The sequence below is a fragment of the Tamandua tetradactyla genome, chromosome 5 (genome assembly GCF_023851605.1).
Source record: "Tamandua tetradactyla isolate mTamTet1 chromosome 5, mTamTet1.pri, whole genome shotgun sequence".
Taxonomy (NCBI): domain Eukaryota; kingdom Metazoa; phylum Chordata; class Mammalia; order Pilosa; family Myrmecophagidae; genus Tamandua; species Tamandua tetradactyla.
In genome coordinates, this window is record NC_135331.1 from 175,488,115 (window position 1) to 175,506,483 (window position 18,369).

General features: G+C 40.9%; 1 protein-coding gene across 3 annotated transcripts in view; it reads left to right on the forward strand.

The window, feature by feature from the left end:
• Positions 1–3,994: 3,994 nt before the first annotated feature.
• The window catches only part of DSE (dermatan sulfate epimerase), a 79,245-nt gene continuing 64,870 nt past the window's right edge, over positions 3,995–18,369 (forward strand). For 2 of the 3 annotated variants that reach the window (XM_077162712.1, XM_077162714.1), the window contains exon 1: positions 3,995–4,019. The gene's annotated coding sequence lies outside the window, so the exon portion shown is untranslated. Of the gene's footprint in view, positions 4,020–11,706; positions 11,831–18,369 lie in introns of those variants that run through there. The other variant, XM_077162713.1, reaches the window with a different exon arrangement.

Genomic DNA, 18,369 nt, shown 5'->3' on the forward strand with positions numbered 1-18,369 from the left:
TTCCAGCCTAGTGTTGAAACAGGATTAAAAGAAATGGCTGTCCCCACATGATTAGATCAGGATTAAAACATGGCTTTTCTGGGGCACATAATACTTTCAAACCATCACAAGTGGCTAAGAGAGTTCAAATAGAATCAAGAGGCTGTTCTGAAGGCTACTTTTATGCAAATTTCAGCTAGATATTGCTAATTGCCAAGGTCTGCCAAACCCCAACCAACATCATTCCTATTAACCCAAAAGAACACCAGGGCTCTGTCTGAGATCCTACAAAAGTTTTGCACACTTAATTTACTTTTCAGAAACACAAAACCTTAGAATGGTTCCTAGGCCAGATAAGTCCTGAAACCCAGAGGTGTCAGTCTCTCCAAGAACATCAACCAGGTTCATCCCCCTATCTCATATTGTTGATACACCTTTTCAACATGAAAAAAGTCAGAATGGGCAAAACTAAAATATCCCTAAAGTTTTGGAGAAGGATCAAAGGAGAAAGAGGAGTTAAAGCAGAAAAGTTAGGATTTAACAAATGAGTATGACCACTGAATCATACTGATAATCTTTTTAGTCTTCAGTGTCTTGAGCAGCTAGAAGGAAAAGCCTGGAATTGTGGAACCTATAGCAAACTTTGAAATCTGTTCTACAACTACTGAATAAAATGTATTTTGAAATTTATTGCTTTTGTGTATATATGTTTCACAATAAAAAATGTTTTTTTTTTAAAAAATGCCCAGGATGTGTACTCTGCAACAGTGAAATCAGAATCTCTGGGATTGGGACAGAGCCATCACTATTTAAAAAAATTTTCCCAGCCATTCAAATACACAGTCTAGTTAGTAAGTGTCCTAGGCCAGTGGTCCGCAAACTAAAGCCTGATAAGAATCATCTGCAGAGCTTGCTAAAACACAGATTCCTAGTTCTCACCCCTAAAGAATCTAATTTTGTAGATCTGGTCTGGGCTATGAGAAATATCCACATATGGACAGTCCAACCATATTATACAATCAGTGACTTACAATATCATTACATAGTTGTGTATTCATCACCATGATCATTTTTAGAACATTTGCATCACTCTAGAAAAACAGATAAAAAGAAAAAAGAGAACTCATAGATCCCATCCCCTTATGTCTCTCTCCCATTGACCCACCGTACTTCAATCTACCCAATTTTTACCCTTTATCTCTCCCTATTATTTATTTATTTTTCATATATATATATACATGAATATATGTATGTTCATCCTTATACATATATATTTTACTCATATGTCCATACCCTGGATAAAAGGAGCATGAGACACAAGGTTTTCACAATCACGCATTCACATTGTAAAAGCTATGTAGTTATATGGTCTTCTTCAAGAATCAAGGCTACTGGAATACAGCTCAACAATTTCAGGTACTTCCCTCCAGCCACTCCAATACACCATAAACTAACAAAGGATATATATGTATAATGCATAAGAATAACCTCCAGGATAACCTCAACTGCTGAGAATTTGTTTTGTCTTATTTCTCTCTTCCCCTTTTTGGTCAAGAAGTCTTTCTCATTCCCATGATGCTCGGCCCCAGCTCATCGCTGGGAGTCAGCTACCACATTACCAGGGAGATTTACACCCTGAGAGTCATGTCCCATGTGGGGTGGGGGAGGGCAGTAAGTTCATCTGCCGAGTTGGCTTAGAGAGAGAGGCCACATCTGAGCAACAAAAGAGGATCTCTGGGGGTGACTTTTAGACATAATTATAAGAAGGTTTGGCTTCTCCTTTGTAGGAGTAAGCTTCCTAGGGGTGAGCCCCAAGACTGAGGGCTCAGCCTATTGAATTGGTTGTCCCCACTGCTTGTGAGACTATGAGGAATTCCCCAGATGGGGAAGTTTAATATTTCCTCCTTTCTGCCCACCCCCCACAAGGGGACTTTGAAAATATTTCTTTATCCTCTTGGGCTCTGGAAATTTTTGAGCCCCTGAGTGGTGGTCTGTGGATCACACTTTGAGAAGGACTGGCCTAGACCACATCCCTCAGAGACAGTGCATGGCATAATTTTAAAAGTCCCTTGGTGAGTCTAGTATATAACCAGGATTGCAAACCACTGATGTAGGTCAATTTCCTCAATTAATTTCTTCAATTCAACTAATGACACCGAAACTCAGAGATTTTTCCAGGTATCATGGTTTATGCTACAGATGAATTTTCCAAACTTATAGTGGAAAAAAAAAAGACACAATTTCTTCTGAAGCCACATAACTAGTACATAAAAGCATTAGTTCTGGAACCCAGCTCTCTCAATTTACAATATTATCCCGATCATTTTCCCACAAACACCATTATGATTTGTCTAATTCAGGCAGTGAATCCACATTGTGGTATTCTATGTTCTATGTCTACTTCATAACAATTCTATTTGATGCAGCATCTTTAATAACTTATCAGTAGGCTAGATTATACATATATTGGTTGGAATGCTTAGATGATCTTCATATGGTAATATTAATCTGCCCACCATGAACAGGGCCAGAAACACTGCTATCTAGCATCTTCCATTTTGTATAATGGCTGGAAATGCAGGGCCTTGATTCATGTAATAAAAAGATGTGTGCTGGTTTGAAACTGTTATGTACCCCAGAAAAGCCATGTTTTTTTTCTCATCCAACTTTGTGAGCACAGACATATTGTGGGTGGTATTTTTTGATTAGGTTTTTTCCATGGAGATGAGACCCATGCAACTGTGGGTGGGACATTTTGATTAGATTATTACCATGGACACGTGGCTCCACCCATTCAAGGTGGGTCTTATTTAGCTTAATGGAGTTCTTTAAGAGGAGAACATTTTGGAGAAAGCTTAGACACAGACATTTGGAGATGCTTGGAGAGCTAGACAGAAATACCCCAGATGCTAAGTGAGGACTCATAGAAATAGCCAGAACTTGGAGGGAACCAAAGGAAGTTAAAAGATGAAATCCAGAGTTTGTCCCACAGACACTTGGAGTGAAAGCCACTGGAATCTGAAGTTGAAAGCAGTGCTACCCAGGAATAAAGACCAGGAGATGCTAGCCACATGTCTTCCCAGCTGGCAGAGAAACCCAGGACACAATCTTGAGTGAAGGTGTGCTCTTTTTGATGCCTTAATTTGGACATTTTTATGGCCTTGGAATTGTAAACTTGTAACTTAATAAATCCCCTTTATAAAAGCCAATCCATTTCTGGTACATTGCATTCTGGCAGCTTTAGCAAACTGAAACAGATTTTGGTTCCAGAGAAGTGGGGTGCTGCGAGTTTGCAAATACCAAACATGTTGGAGTGGGTTTTTAAATGGATAAAGAGAAGATTCTGGAAGAATTGTGAGGAATTGAATAGGAAAGGCCTGGATTGCTTTGAAGAGAGTGTTGGTAGAAATATGGACTCTAAAGATACCTTGAATGATTCCTTAGACGGAAATGATGAATGTGTCATTGCAAACTGTAAGAAAGGCAACCCTTGTTTTAAAGTGGCAGAGAATTTGGCAAAATTGAGTCCTTGGACATAAGGTAGAATTTGGAGGCAATGAGCTGGGATAACTAGCTGAAGAAATTTACAAACTAAATGTGGAAAATGCAACCTGGCTTCTTCTTGCAACTTATAGTAAAATGAGACAGGAAAGGGATAAGCTGAGAACTAACTCTTGAGTACAAAGAAATCAGAAACTGATAATTTGGAAAAATCTGAGCTTTTGGAAAATGAGACCCCAGAAAACATTGCCCCATGTGAAGATTCAATCAAACATGGAAACAGTCAGGCATTTCAGAAAAAGCCAGGATTGAAGATGGAGTTATCCAGTAGGGATTTGTGGAAAGTCCTAATGTCTGAAGGTTTTGGCTCCTGTGAGTTGTATGCCAAGTCAACAAATCTTTTTTTATTTTGCAAGATCTGAATGGAACCACTGCTAGTCAAAACTAAAAGGAGAGAAGAGGGGCAGATTGAAAGAAAAATGACTTCAAAGGTAGAATCATGGAAGCTAAGGTCTGGAGTCCAGGAAATTGCGGGCCAGGTGAGTGGATTCACCCATGCATGTGGAGAGGGTGAGTTTGCCCTGGAAGCAGAGGGCATGCCTTCTGCTTCATTTTTCAGGAAGAGTTTTGCTGCCACAGAGAGAGGGTGGAGTACCTTTACTGTGGGCTAGGCAGAGTCAAGCAACCACCCCAATGTTCTGAAAGGGTTGAACGTGTTCCCTGGAGATGGCAGAGAGTCTGGTTACTGCCCAAATGCTTGGAGAGGGTAAAGCCAATAACAAAGTGTTCTCCTCAATGCTTGGATATGTTGAAACCCTCACCCCAATGTTTGGAGAGAGAAAGGCTACTGTGAAAACCCTTGGAAAGGGTGGGACTTTGGCTTTCTCAAACCCTGAGGATATGTCATTCTATAAATGACTCTCAGACTTTGAAATCTATGGAGTGTGTCCTACAGTTTTCCAGGTCTGGTAACTCCTGTTTTCCTTTCAATTTTCCCTGTGGCAATTAGAATGTTTATCCTGTGACCATCCCTCCTTCGTATTTTAGCAACAGGTAGTTTGTTCTGAGTTTCACAGGTCCACAGTCAGAGGAGAATTTCACCTTAGGATAGACCATGCCTATAACTGACTTTGATGAGATTGTGTACTTTGTATTATATTTGAATTGTTATTGAAATGGTCTGAGATTTTTGTAATATTGTAATGAATGGATGTATTTTGTATAGAAAAAGCATGTCTTTTTGGTGTCCAGAGGGTAGAATTTGCTGATTTGAAACTGTTAAGTACTCAGAAAAGCCATGATCTTTTTTAAAAAATATATTTTTATTGACAAATCTTCACACACATACAGTCCATACATGGTGTACAATCAATGGCTTACAATATCATCACTTAGTTGTGTATTCATCATCATGATCATTTTTAGAACATTTGCATCACTTCAGAAAGAGAAAGAAAAAGTAAAAAGAAAAAATGCATACACCCATACCCCTTACCCCTCCCTCTCATTGACTATCTAATATTTCAATATACCCATTTTTTTGCCCCTTATCCCCCCCCGAATATTTTTTAGCCATATTTTTTTACTCATCTGTCTATATCTTGGATGAAAGGAGAATCAGACAGAAGGTTTTCAATCACACACTCACATTGTAAAAGGTATATTGTTATACAATTATCTTCAAGAAACAAGGCTATTGGAACACAGCACAACAGTTTCAGGTGCTTGCCTCCAGCCACTCCAATATACCATCAACTACAAAGGGATATCTATATAATGCATAAGACTAACCTTCAGGATAACCTCTTGACTCCCTTTGAGATATTTTGGCCACTGAAACTTTATTTTGTCTCATTTCTCTCCCCCCTTTTGGTTGAGAAGGCTTTCTCAATCCCATGATGCTGGGTCCTGGCTTATCTCAGGAACTCCTTCCTATATTGCTAGGGAGATATACACTCCTGGGAGTCATGTCCCATGTAGTGGGGAGGGCAGTGAGTCCACTTGCTGAGTTGGCTTAGAGAGAGTCCACAGTTGATCATAAATGAGGTTCTCTGGGGGTGACTCTTAGATATAATTTTAAGCAGGCTTAGCTATCCTTTGCAGGAATAAGTTTCATAGGGACAAACCCCAAGAACAAGGGCCAGGCTATTGATTTGTCTGCACTGCTTGTGAGAATATCAGGAATTCTCCAAATGGGGAAGTTGCATATTTCCTCCATTCTCCTTAGTCCCCCAAGGGGACTCTGCAAATAAAAGGCATGCTCTTTTAATCCAATCTTGTGGGTGCAAACTTATTGTAGTTGAGATCTTCTGATTAGGTTGTTTCTATGGAAATGCGACCCTTCCCATTCCAGGTGGTTCTTAATTGGCTTACTGAGTCCTTTAAGAGGAGAATATTTTGCAGAAAGCTCAGACACAGTTGCTTGGAGATGCCTGGAGAGCCAATACAGAGAGCAGATGCGTAGACAGGCATTTGTAGATGCTTAGAGAGCCAGACAGAAAAACTACAGGTGCTAAGCAAGGACTCACAGAAATATTCAAGGAAAGAACCAAGGGAAATTAAGAGATGAAATCCAGAGTTTTCCCTGGAGAAGGTAAGTAAGGGGCCATATATGCTTAGAGAGAAAGCCACTGGAATCAGAAGCTGAAAGCATGCAACCCGGGAGCAGAAAACCAGGATATGTCAGCCAGGTACCTTCCCAGCTGACCTAGAATACCCAGATGTGAACAGCCTTTCTTGAGTGAAGGTGTCCTCTTCTTGATGCCTTAATTTGGACATTTTTATGGCTTTAGAACTATAAACTTGTAATGTAAGAAATCCTATCAATTTCTGGTATATTGCTTTCCAGCAGCTTAAGGTTTTTAAATGCTTAAAAAAAGTTCCTAGGTATAATGAGGGGATAAATAATTCAGGACAGATAAAAGTTTATTGATGATTTCACCCCATGGAAATTTAGGTAGTTAGACAGTGATCATAAGTATGTGGTGATGAGTGTATATTGTCCAAATTTCAGTGGAAAATGCTATCATAAATAGTTTACACCATTAAGTTTAACAGGGCTGAATGAAAGGTGCTATTCCTTGCACATTTTGAGTAAGCGTTTGATATCCTCCCCAAATTAAACTTATTTCTCCTTAACAGTTTGTAAATGGAAAGAATGCATCTTTATTTCTTTTTTTAATTGCCAGAGTTGATATGAAATACGAAGGCTTCAAAAATCGAAATTAGTAGCACTTTGTTGGCCACTGATGCAGCATGGAGGAATGGGGGAAAGTAAATGGAGAGGAGCCTGCAAGTTTGAGTTATCTCCCTACTTCTATCAGTAATTAGCAATAGGATTGGGAAATAGTCACCTCCTACTCTGAGCTCAATTTGAGTTGGTAAAATTAAAGGGCTGGAGTATAGTTATTCTAAGTTCCCTTCTACCTTTCTAGCACAGACAATAAATACTTCTAAGGAATGTGGTTTTTCTGTCAGACTGTAGTTGGGGTTTTTAATTTTATTTTAGTATTAAAAAAGCCAGTATTTTCCATGTGACCATGTTGAATGAAAAGAGCCCCCCCAAAAATGGCACTATAAAAATCATAAAAATTCAAGAAAACATAAAGAAGTTACACTCTGTATTCTTTGATGAAAGAGGGTTTAAAATGAATCTGGACTGATTTAAGAACATCCATTTCAATAACTAATAATGTATGGAGAAATACAACACTTATTCCTTGCTGGTGGGAATGTAAAATTGTGCAGCCATCACGGAAGACCGTTAGTGAACCTATTTTGGACAATGATGGTAGCTAATAGTAGAAATATAAGAATGTTCTTCCACAAACAAATGTATGTCACTACTACAAGATGCTAATAATAGGGTGGTATGTGGGAAAAACACAAACTAATGTGAACTATGAACTATAGTTAAAGTAATATTGTAATATTCTTTCACCAATTGTAACAAAGGTACCATACAAATGCTAGCATCAATAATAGGGGGATAAAACAGGTATGGGATTTTTCTTTGTGGAGCAATGAAAATGTTCTCAAATTGATTATGGTGATGAATGCATAACTCTGTGATTATACCAAAAGCCACTGATTGTACACTTTGGATCGTATGTTGTGTTTGAATAAAAATTTCTTTTAAAGAAAGAAAGCCAATCATGAATGAATGGAAAGCAACTTTCAACTACGGCCACTACCCTCAAATGGTAACTAGGTCCTTAGATTAAAAAAAAAAAAAAATTTGTACATGTCATGTGATTTAGTGGAAAGACCTGGATTTTACATCCAGAAAGTTTTACATCCAGGAAACTTAATCATATGTGGTTTGAGCTACTTCTTGGGAAATTCCCTTCATTTTTCTGAGCCTCTGGTTCCTCCTTCATCAAACAGGCACAGTAATACTGACATGCAGGACTGTGAGGATAAGCGAGACACATATGGAAGTGGTTGACATGTATAATAACCTGCTAGAAAAGTGTAAGGTTAGGAAGCATGTACCTGAAGCAGAACGGTACAAATTACTCTCAAATTGTGACTCCCTGGATTAGAAACTCTATTATAAAAATTGACCAAGTCGGTATTTATTCAGGCAAATCACGGCACTCTCCTGTGGAATGAAGGCTAGATGCATCATCTAAGACTGTACAAGGTAGAGTTGCAGATGTGCCTAGACATACTGTATGGATGTACAGTAAGAAAAGCTAGATGTAATCTACAGGCAGATTTTGAGGTCAATTAAGATACAAAACTAAGTTTAAGCGATGATGATAACAGTGGAAACTCCCTTATCTAAAGAATCCACAACCCTGATTGCACATGGGTTTACCTGGGAGATGATTATAAAGTGCCAATGCCTAACCCCTAATCTGAAAGAGTGTGATTTTTATCTGTTGGGTATGGGGACCCTAGCAAAAAATATTTTGTCAAAGTCCCCAACTGATTCTACTGTTGTGATTAACTTGGAGAATCATTGGGCTAAATGACAAATGGTTGGTTATGAAACTAAACCAGATGTCTTCTCTAAGATCTCTTCCAAATTTGAGAAGAGAAATGGACACTCACTATGGATTACATACTACAGCTAGGCACTTTAACAATTATCCTCCTTAATAATTGAGTCAATATTCGCAAATCCCTTAGCACAGTGCCCATGAGTAGCTCAACTCTCTATAAACATCATCTATTGTTATTGTAACCTTGCTATAATGGATCAGTGGAGGTGTTAACCTAAACTGAAACTGAAATTAAGTTAGTTTTCCAAGGCCCCTGGTAGTAAACTGTAAAATAAGGATTTAAACAAGATTTAAGGCTAGTTCTAAATTCTAGAGGGCCCTCCAGCCCCTGCTTTCCTCCATAGGCACCACTAAGATATCTGGAAGTTTATGCAAATCAGTCATTTATCTGAGTGACATTTAAAATTTTTAATTTAACAAAACCAGTTGCTCCTGTCCTATTTATAAGGAAACTCTCATAAGTGCATTTTAAAAATATATGAGTAGCTGTAGGCTTATAGAAAAATTATGCAGAAAGTACAGAATTCCCATATACCTCCTGTCTTAGTCTGCCAAAGCCGCCAGAATGCAGCATTCCCAGAGATGGACTGGCTTTTAATAAAAGGGGATTTATGTAGTCAAAAATTTATAGTTCTTCAGCAGAAAGACAGCTAGCTTTCAAGTGAGTTTCTCTGTCACATAGGAAGGCACAGGGCAACGTGTGCTGGCCTTCCTTCCAGGTATCTGGGTTCTGACGGCTTTCCCCGGGGGGATTCCTTTCTGCATTTCCAGAAGTCTGGGCTGAACTGTGAGGTATGCCCAGCTGCTTGGGCTGGGCTGAGGTGAGCTTGCTCTTTTAAGCCTTCAGCAAACTAAATTAAACATCACTCATTGTGGAAGGCATACCCTTAGCCAACCATAGATGTAATCAACCGTAGATGGATTTCACATGCTGATGATTCAAGTCCATAGGAACAGCCCAATGGGGCATCATCACCTGGCCAAGCCGACACCTGAACCTAACTACAGAAAAATCATGCAGAAAGTACACAATTCCCATATAAACCTCCCACACGTGCAGCTTTCGCTATTATTAACATTTTACATTAGTGTGATATCTTTGTTACAAGATGAAATTATTATTATAATTATACTATTACCTGTAGCCCATAGCTTACATTACAGTTCAATTTTTGTATTATACAGTTCTAGATTCCTTCCCCATCCATCAGTAACTAATATACAGTCTAAAAATTCCCATTCTATCTATTTTTTTTTTTTTTTTTTAAAGGAAAGACAGAGAGAAGGAAGGAAGGATAGAAGGAAGGAAGAAAGGGAAACATTTTTAAACATTTTCTTGTTTTATTGTATTCTGTTTCTCCGTTTTTGTTACATGGGCTGGGGCCGGGAATCGAACCGAGGTCCTCCGGCATAGCAGGCAAGCACTTTGCCCGCTGAGCCACCGCGGCCCGCCCTCTATCTATTTTTAAATGTACCATTCAGTTACATTAATTACATTCACAAAGTTGTGCCTCCATTGCCATCATATATTACCAAAACTTCTTCATCACCTCAAATAGAAGCTCTGTATTAATTAAGCATCAACTCCCCATTCCCTACCCCTAATCTGGCCCCTGGTAACCTATATTCTAATTCTGACTCTATGATTTTACTTATTCTAATTATCTCCTATCAGATCACACAACATATGTCCTTTTGTGTCTGGCTCATTCCACCTAAAATGATGTCTTCAAGGTTCGTCCACATTATAGCATGCATTCCTTTTTATGGCTGAATAATATTCCGTGGTATGTATAGACCACATTTTCTTTATCCATTCATTTATTGATGAACATTTGCATTTCTTCCACCTTTTGACAATTGTGTTAAATGTGATTTCTGAAAAAGAGGAGCAGAAAAGTAGACAGCCACCTTCTTTCCTAACGTGGCCACATGGTAACTCTTCTGTAGGTTTTGCTAACCTCAGACAGTTGGGGGAATGGATCCATGCGTCCCTTCCAAAGGCAAATAGAGCACTTGAAGCAAACATGGAGAAAAGCACCTCCCATACTAGTCAAAAGTAAGTAAGAAGCACATATGTCAGTCCTGCACAGTCTAGATCTGGTAGGTTAGTTACAGATGGACACACTGAGCATTGGGCCTCGTCATATTTGACAGCTCCCCTGGGCCAGGTTAGACCAGCTATAATGCTATGGTTGGTTGAAGAGAACAGGAGAAAACTTCTCCAAGTGACTGCTGAGGTTACAAACGCTCCACAGAAGACCTCTTTAGATGGATGAGGGAACCTCTCTCTCTCTCTCTCTCTCTCTCTCTCTCTCACACACACACACACACACACACACACACACACACACACACACACACACACACACACACACACAAGCACCCTCAAATAAGGTAAGTAAAATTTCCTCTCGTGGTAAGGAGTAAATTCTCCTCTTGTGGGCTCCATACCTCGAATGCTCTGTTCTTGACCTCCTTACCTTTCTTTTATGATTAAAACCTGTTCAGTCTGCCGTGTCCAGGGCTTTTGAATTTAATGTATTTCGTTACCACAGTTGAGGCCAGAACTGCTTCTGAATAGGTGAGTCTTTCTCTCTTTCTATTTGAGAAGAGAATGAAATCTAAGACGGAATAAAAGGGAATGCCTATTTTGGAGAATTAGGAGGGGAGTGGGTACCACACCACCGTCCTGTCCCTGGTAGTCAGGTTCTCCAAGGTCTCCTCGCTTTCCTCTCCCCAGACTGTAGGGAAACATCAGCGTCTTCCCCTGGGCTTCCAAACGTATCTTTCGGTTGGGGACGATAGCGAAGTTTAACCCGGAGCGTATGGGTCATTCGAAACCAGAGCTAGTTGGAGCCGGAGAGGCCCGGCAGGGACGGGGTGCTTGGAGCCGGGGTGGGAGGCGCCGGGAAGGCCCAGCACAGCTGGGAGCCGCGAGTCTAGAGAGAAGGCGGGGCGGCCCCGACGTCGGGGTTCCGCAGGGGGAAGGGGTCGCGGTTCCCCCTCCCCATCCTCGCCTCCGGGGCTCTGATGACGTTGCGGTTTCCCCCGCCCTCCAGCGGAGCCTCGGCGTCCGCCGCGGCCCGCCCTCCGCCCCTTTCCGCCCCGTTCTCCCCTCACCCGCCCTCGCCGGCCCGGCTCGCAGTCGAGCCGCCCAAGGCTGCAGCTGTGCGTCCCGGGGCGCGGCGCCCAGGGTACCCAGGCGCGGCGGGCGCGCTGAGGGCTCGGCGCGGGGAACCCGGGCGCCCGGGAGTGAGGGGGGCGGAGAAGGGACTCCGGGGCGGGGGCGGCCGAGGCTGGGGCGGCGACGCAGGAAAGGACGAAGGCGGCGGGGAGCGGTAAGCGGAGGGACGCGCGAAGGGCGGGAAGGGGCGCGCAGCGGCGCATCTGTCCGCTGGAGCCTGGCGGGGGTGGGGGGACGGGGGCGGCCGGCAGGCTTGGCCCGGTGCCGGCTGGAGGCGGAGAGCCACGTCCCCCGCCCGGCGCAGAGCGCTGTGGGCTGCGCGCCCGGGCCGGCTCGGCGGGGCTCCTGCGGGGTGCGCCAGGCGTGAAGCCGGAGACGTGAATTTGCCTCGAGGCGTGGGTTTTCCCGGCGGCGGGGCTGCCTCGGGGGCAATCTTTTACTCCCCTTCCGTCCCGCAACGGCCCGCACAGAGCCGGGCGCCCGCGGCTGGAACCCCGAGATCGCTGTCAGGGAAGCGGGATGTGGCCTGCCCAGCGGCGATTTTCCGGGAAACCCGCGGGGTTCGGCTTCTGTCCACCGGCTTGGGTGGCACCGCATCCCCCGTTTCCCCGCCTAGCCCAGTTAGTGGGCTGGGGCAGGCAGATCCTGGCCCTGGCAGCCAGAGAAGCAACGTCCCGAGCCTCCCGCTGCATTCCAGCGCCGCTTGGCTCCATCGATTCTCGGAGAAATTGTTGGTAAACCTCACTCCTGGGACGCCGCGCGGGCTGCGATCCCGGAGTGCTGGTGGGGTGGGGATGGGGGACTTGACTCACAGGCTAGGGAGCTCTGTAAGCGAAGCCACATGAGCTGAGGCATCAGTCGGGGCCGGAATCTGTGCTACGTTTGCGACCCGAGAACTTTCCGTTGTGGTCCCTGGTCTAAGGCAGCAGCCTTCCCGTAGGCCGGCTGGCATTAGCTTCTAAACGGAATCCATTGCTTAAAAGGATGAGGTGAATCTCATGTACCTGGAATTCCTTAAATCAGGAAACGGCACTTTTAGTGTCTAGGGATCTTCGTGCAATAACAGCCTTTTAACTGTTGGTCATGGTTTAGGAAAACACTCGTTAATACTACATTAAATTTGTGAATGGACTTTCTCACTTAAAAAGTTTCCCCAAAAATCGCCCCAGCACTTTAGTTTTCACATTATACGACTTAATGTTTTCAACTTTAGCTTTTGCTTGATTCTTCAAAAAGTGAAACTCTTTACTAAATGGAATGTTTCGTAGTATATTCAGACTTCTAAATGCAATCACAGAAATTTTGGTAACGCGTGAAAAAAATAAAATAGAAGATCATCTGTCCGATTAATTATCTATCATGTGGTAATTTTTTTTAAGGTCACCATACAGATAAACGTCCTTTTTTGAAGTAGGCAAGATGGGTTCTAGTAAAAATGGAGAACGGGTTGAATTTGATGACTCTGTTACCTAGTGACCCCTCTGGGTTCGGCAAAAAAATGCAAGACAGTGTGGTTATTTAGGAGAGGGTATAAGAAACAGCCCTAGCTCTCTTGGAGCTGCTAATTTAGCAAGGGAGAGAATATAAATTAAGCACAGCTGAGAGTTTGAATTTGGGAAGTTATTTTTAATGGGCTCTTGTTATATGATATTTCATTTTCAGTTTTTAGTTAATTATATGCAAGTTCTAGTTAATTAAATAAAAACAGTGGCGTACAAAGTGCATTCAGACATTCAGGTTAAAAAATATTGTCAGTAGAGTCACCAAGTAGAAGGACATTTTCAAAAAAAGGAGGAAGACCTTTGACTTGGAGATGGAAATTTGCCTTGATGGGTATTAATAGGTTCAGTTCCAGGTTCTGGTGAAGGCTGGGTCAGCTTCCTCCTCCTGAGGTTGGGGAGCTGGCTGTGGGAAACATCAGTGCTTAAAGTCTTCTTGGTTTACCAGCTGAGGTCAGTACCTACCTCATGACTGACGTTTGCCTGTACATTGACCTCATATCTATAAAATTAGTTCGCCAGTGAGCCAATGCACTTCGTTTGAATGAGATTTGTGGGTTATCCGCTGCCATATCTGGGAGTGCTGCCAGGAGAGGAGCTGGTGGTCACCCATGAGGTGAAATTCTTCACTTCCCAGATGTTGCTCAGCCTTTCCCAGCGCCTCATGAGCATGATTTGTTTTTTAAATCTCTGAGAAAGTGCTTCTATGATAATAGATGAAAATGCATTCTGCAATTAAACAATAAAATATTTGCTTATACATTTCTTGACTTGATGTTATTTTATTTATATATATATTTATTTATTTTGTTTCCGCTTGTCTTGGATCACATTGTGTTGCACGAAAAAAAAAATTTCCCACTCAATATTATGATTTCAGTAGATGATTGGAAGGAAAAGAAGATAAATTTGGAATTTGCTATATTAGTAATGTCTATTTTCAAAAGGGGCAAAGAAAATAAGAAACTAGCATTTTTGTAGTTGTAGCATGTATTAAATATTATATAACCATTAGCATGTCTGAGTCCCAGCCGTAGTAAATATTCTTATCTTTTTTTCACCATACCATCCCTCTCTTACCTAACAACAAAAGAAGAGAGAAATTAAAAAAAAAAAAAAAAAAAAAAAAAGAGAGAGAGAGAAATAATGGTCATCGTCCCAGAGTGTGTTCTTAGCAGGCATTTGAGGAGAATCTTTGGTTGAGGGAATTTTGTCATAGTGGATTCCATGATTTCTTTGCCTGAGAGGGCTGGATCTTTGCCATGGCTGAAGGAGAGAGTAAAGCTCCTGATGAGTTTCAGTGACTGGCAAACTTCCTGAAAGAATATGCCCAAGCAGAGCACAGGACAGTTCTTAATATAAATACCTAAGGATTTTCTCATCTTGGAATTGCATTATCTTCTTTTATTTGAGAATAAAACTCTGGGGGAGGTGGGGGCCACCAAATTACCAGCAGATGTTTAGATGACCCAACAAAGTTCTCTGGACCTCAAGTCAGTGTTGTACATGGGAATCAGGTGGTGCCCAATCTCAGAGTACTGAAAGGGGAAATTATTTTCCCATGAAATTCGTATGGTGAACTCATGGCAGAATGGGAAATAGAGATTAAAACCCCAGATTCCCAAGGTACTGATCCATGTTTCAATTTGGTGATACCAATAATTAGAAGTGGGTGAGATAGGAAACTCCTATTAAAAATTAAACTTTGTGTCAAATGGATAATATTTTTAATTGAAATAATTTTTAAAGAAAAGCTTACTATATATATCTAGCAAATAAATATAGTCCCAAGTTCTGGCCTGTTTAACTTTAGTTGTGTATGGAAGAGCATTTTGGTTAGCTGATGGTGAAGAAGAGTTGCAGAAAAAAATCAGACTAGAAAGAGAGATAGATAGGTGAGATAAAGAGGAATCATTGGGATTAATAAAATTATGCTGCATATATGGATGCATTTAGACAACTGAAGGTAAGAAAAAGTACCTGTTAGGTCCTAGAGCTAAACGAATATTTGCATTTAGAAATTGCCTAGTACCTTTTACTTTTCTCAGACTGTTCTAATATCACATTTTAGCCTAGTGGAAATGGAGTGACATGTAGAGCAGGTTTTTTAACCTCATTTTAGGGGTGTGAAAATGGAAATACTGTGAAGATTAAGGGACTTGTCTTTATTTTACAAGTAGTTAGTGGCATACCTTAAATATGAGAGTAACCTAAATTGCAACTTAATTCTACCTTTCTCCTTTATGATTCCAAATTCATATTATTAAAGACTCTTAAACTTCATTTTCCTACAGACCTACTTCATTGTATCTTTTACTACTCTCTACTAACCACACAGTTGTCGGTTCCCTAGAATGCTTGTGTGTGGCCCAGGCTTCTGCAAATGGCTATGTGATTCCCCTTTCTGCAGACCCCCTCCTCCTCCACTCCTCTGAATCTCTTTTCCTGGCCATGTAAAGATTCCATTGTGGGGCCTCTTCTAACTCCTACAGAGCCCTAGGCTGACTGCACAGTTCTCATATGCTGGCTTCAGCTCTTTTACTATTGGGTAGCTTTACTAACTAGAGATTGCTTACTTCTGAAGAAGGTAGGCAAGCTCCAGCCTGTAAAGGGTGTGGATTTCAGATCCTCTTTCAGATGCCCAGAGGAGCACAAACCTGCTGGAGGCACAGTGTTCAGAAAGCCTGGTGGAGATCACAAAGAAGAAAAAGGAATGGTTTCAATTTGGAAAGAAGAAGAAAAGATTGTTGAGGCCATCTGTTTATTTCTTGAATGGAGTAGTTTGTTCAATCCTTAGTTTAGTATAACATTGTGAATTTTAGTGTGTAGTAAGATTACCACTTGAATGCCTTCTATTTGTTTCAATATATTGGGATATTCTTTAAACATGATTTTGGTGTCATTTGTCATCAGACGGGTAGTAATTCCTGAAAGAAGAGAATTGCCTCTTTAGTAATATGTAGGTGCTATAAACAATACTGGTATTTTAAACATAGTTTGCTTTGGCATTTTACATTTGAGAATCCTTATTACCACTAGGTAAGTGCAGGTCCGTTTAAAAATATTTTTAAAAGTATTCACATTCAGAGTGTACGGGTAGTTCAGTGGTAGAATGCTCACCTTCCATGGGAGACCCAGGTTCGATTCCTGGACCATGCACCCCCCCCCCCCCCAGATTATTCACATTCAGTTCTCAGTTATGAACAAATGATTTATCCTTTGTGGATTATTTGTCTGCATCTGTTTTATCCTAGGCAGGGTCAGAAAGAGTTTCTAACGAAATACATGTGACTGCATGCCTCCTATTTTTTGTTATTATTTATAGAATTAATAGTGCCTCTTCCTGTTTAGTATGAAAAACAGCAATATATTCATAGCAAAATTCTCGCTGTTTAAATTAGCATACATGTTGTTAATAGAAATGGAATAGATCCACAGTCAGTCTAAAAAGCAGACATTTAGGTCTTTCCATTTGAAACATTCATTGCATGTATAGATGCAGAAGAGGTTGTTTAAATTAAGGCTGCTGTGAGAAGTTTGACATTTTTCTCAGGTGTAACAAATTAGCTACTAGACAATAAACATTTAATGCGTGGGAATGCTGTCACAACACAGTTGAGTCAGCATTTCATAACTCTGAAAAGGAATGTGTCAAGAAAATGGGCTCACCAAGCATGTGGTTCTTATAATATTTTTATTGATGAAGTACTGCTGGAGTCAAATGATTTTTGCAAGAAAAGTGAATTCACTTGTTAGCAATTTCTGTAGTGGGAGGTGGCAACAGTAGTTTGGAAATTTCAGTATAAAGTGTAGTAATCTGGAGTTTTCTGCCCTGATTTATAAATTTCAGATTATGACATGAGTCCAGTATTGATTATGCATTTAAAGAAATAACTGACTAGAAATCAATACTTGAGTTTACAGAGTAGTACTTTAGATCGGGGTATTGAAAGAATTATTAGGTTTCTAAAGTTATCTTACATCCAGAAGGTTGCTCGGATGACAAGAAACTCAAAAATCGCATTCATGAGACAGTTGAAAGATGTTTCATGTCGAGCTGAACTCAGCACCCCAAAACCCAGGGTGGTGCAGTGCTGAAGCTCAAGCTCTCCCAGCCAGCTGCAGGCCAGCTCTCCTTATGTCTCCCTCTTTTGACTATATCTGAAGATAGACTTTCAGCGTTAGATTTCGAGAATTCTACAAATTCTGGTAAAGAACTTTTCTTGGGGCCTTTGCAATTTAATGATATCATTCCAAGAGGCACAAATGGCGCCAGGCTCACCATCCTTGTGGATAATCAGGCATAGGCCTGCTGGATTTTGGAATCACCTGCAGTGTTTAAACTTCTCCCGTGGGGGGAGAGGAGGAGCCTGGCAGAAGGAAAAAGCAGCCTGGAAGGGAATGTTGAACAGCTGTTTTCTGTCTTCCTTGAAGAAGAAGAAGAGAAAATACACTTAAAGCAAGCATCATGAGGGATTTATGCTAACTACAGGGATGTTTTTCTGAATATTTTTATCCGTTAGGATGGATTTCTGAAGAAGACCTTTGAATTCTTCTCTGTTTAGAAAGGTTTAAGTGGGATTGTCTTGAAGGGACATTAGACTTTGTCTTCTATGGTTCTATTCTTGTATTTCTGCTCTCACCTGGATTTGAAAATATTAGGAATTAAAAATGATTTAATTATATGAATGTGGAAAAAAGGTCAATTTTAGGGTTTGAAATAACACTTTCTGCTTAGCATTTTTATTGTGTTAAAAGAAAACATTTTAAATGTTTAAATATTCATCATGTAAGATTCCTTCCACCTTTCCTTCAGGTAAACAATATAATATCTGAAAACTGTCCTCTGTGCTTAATCTGTTTTCTCCCCAAATGGGTCACTCGTCTCCATATTTCTTTTATGTTCTAGAAAACCTTAAAAAATAGTCTTAGCACAAGACTGTGGTATTCCATTTGAACTTTCATTAATATCTTTGTGTTTTTCTTTCTGGTTTCTGTAATGAAGCCAGAGTGGCAGCAGGAGGGAAGGAGTCACAATGTTTTCATGAATGTCAGAGACATCAGGCACATAGTCAAAACAGGGACATTGGCTATGTCCTATCTGGGAACTGCTCATAAACCAAACTTCTTTTTGTAGCAATATTTATTGTTTAAAATGATAATGGTGTCTCGAAACACAACGTGAACCTTATTT